Here is a 2,729-nt window from a genome sequence, read left to right as displayed (position 1 = left end):
GCAGGGGGTGGATTGCATACCCCTTTTATCTGCCAATGCCTCTTCACTTAGGAGGTCTTTAAATGTACAAGGCACAAAGATAAACAAGCACAAACATTGCCTCTTAAGGAGGGCTTCAGACAGGTGCCTGCCAAAATAACATGACAGGTCTTCCAGACTACATGAAGTTCAAGAAGTTACCTAAATGGTATGCCAACCACAAGCCAAGCAAAGCAAAGTTCAAATGAACTTAAAGCAACTTAGGTACCTATGTAAACAACTAAACAAATCAGTACAATATTCAGGCAAACAGACAACAGTCAACAACAAACAAACAATCCCAATGTACAACATATAAGCCATAAGGCAAACTCAAGTGAATTATCATCAACCTACAAAACAAACCAATGTTAGCAAATATCAACATTCAAATGATGAAGCAACATCAACCATGGAGATTAAGTGCCTGGTCCTGAAATTCAAAGCTCACATGTAAGTCCAAACCCCTAGGTCAAAGCCTAGGGTCAAAGGTGAAGAAAAAATTCAAAACAAGAGCTAATTTTCAACACAATGCAACTTCAAACACATATTAACATGTCCTAAAAAGGACCAAAACAAAATCATCAAGCAAAGGCATTTCATGTGCAAGGGAAGTCAAAGACAAGTTCAAAGCACATATTTGGACATGGAAAATGAAAATTCCAAATCAAAACAGAAATGATTCAAATGATTCTGGAAACAATTATGAGCATACAACACATCCAATACAATCCTCATACTAAAAATCAGAATCAACAGAAGTCATTTGATATGGAAATGAAATTGCACAAGTTGATCAACCAAATGTGTGACACAAATTGTCACACCATGTTAACATGTACATAAAACAGTGAAGCCAACAGCAAAAAATGCCAAATAAAATCACATAAATCCACAAGCATGTCAAGAAACATCATGCAAAATTTCAGAGCATTTGGACCAATATTGAGCATTTTACACTAGCATGAATGGAGCAAGGTCACAAATGTGTACATGTTCACATACTCAACCACAATTCAAAATCCAGAATGTGTAAAATCATGAAATTACCACCAAAAAATTCTAGACAAACATAGGATCATGCTACAAAAATTTGGAATTAATTGAGCCATTTTTCAATTTATTATGGATTTTTGAATTTAACAAAAAAATTGAAATGAAAATGAGCAAAGCATATGGAAATTGGAGGGAAAAGGCTCATGAGGAATTATTTGAAAATAATGCTGCAGGACAGGATCGAACCAGGTGTAAGCGCCAATCAAAACGACGTCGTTTCATGGCCTGGAAATTAAAATGAAAAAACACACAAACACGCTCCACATGGATCGAATTGAGAAACAAGGATCAAACGCGTTCTGGCGCGTGTTCTTCATCAAGAACCCTAGCGATATCCCTGTAATAACCAGACGGACGCAACATGGACGCAAAGTCGTCGCTACTTCGTCTTCCTCATGAAGACGAAGATGAACAGTAGTCAATCAACAAATTTTTTTCCAGATTTCGTCAAACTTAACATCATTCGAACCGTTACAACATGTAGATCACAAATCAATCAATAATTCATGCTAATTCCTCATATATATTGCAAATCAAAGAGAAAACCAAATGAACATACAAACTTCAATCAACCATAACTTTATGAATATTGCATCATTTCACACGAAATTCATACCAGATTGCTCAGCATTCAATGTTCTACAAGATTATGCATACAAAACAGAGAATTAAAAGGATAAAAAATGTGACCTCTTGAAGAATAGTTCTTGAAAACGCACGATCCAAGGCCTTGTAATGATCCAAATCAACTCTAGAACACTTGCAATGATGATTGATGAAGAATTTGAAGCTTGGAAACGTGTAGATCTAGCTCACCAAACAACTTCCATTCTTGAGTTCTTGAACTTCAACTCCTTGATTATGCTCGAATTCTTCAAAGAAAAACTGGATTCACACTCAATCCAACTCACTGATCATGAATCTTCAATAAAAACAAGTTGCTATGTTGAAGAAATTTGAATTTTGCTTAGGAGAAAATTTTGGAGGGAGAGAGAATTTTGAGATCTAGATCTGGAATTCTCTCAATTCTGTTATGATTATGAATATATATGATGTGCTAATCCATTCTTAATCAAAATTAAGCAAAGTTAATTAGGAATTAGCAAAATAAGGTGTTATGACCAAAACTTGAAAATTGCATGGTGCATGTAGTAAACCCACGTGAACAGTGTCATGTGCTTGATCAAAATCACTCAAAATCATTTTTTAAACACATTGGCAATGGTAGAAAGTTCTCATGATGCACCATTTTTAAATTTATGATTTTCCCTCCAAAATCTTCATGAATAAGCAAGTGATCATATGTTCAAATTTCATGCAATGTGATGGATGTTTTGGAAACTACATGTCATGAGAAGCAAAGTGCAAAAAGAACCACCAAATTTGGAGTTATGAATCAAAAGTTATGCCCTTTTGAAGTTCCATGCACACTTGGCAATGATTGGACCATATCTCCTCAACCATTCATCATAAATTCATGATCTTGGACGTTTTGGAAATGGGAGAGAGAGATATTCAACTTTCATGTTGGACAAAAATTCATTTGAAGCTTCTTTGATGATGTAAGATCAAGTTGAATTTGAACCAAAACCTTTCCATTTTTGGAAACTTTCAATTACAGGTCACTTTCCATTTTTGGCAACTTTTGAACTGAC

Source organism: Lathyrus oleraceus, chromosome 2 (assembly GCF_024323335.1).
Source record: "Lathyrus oleraceus cultivar Zhongwan6 chromosome 2, CAAS_Psat_ZW6_1.0, whole genome shotgun sequence".
Taxonomy (NCBI): domain Eukaryota; kingdom Viridiplantae; phylum Streptophyta; class Magnoliopsida; order Fabales; family Fabaceae; genus Lathyrus; species Lathyrus oleraceus.
This window is presented reverse-complemented; position numbering follows the sequence as displayed.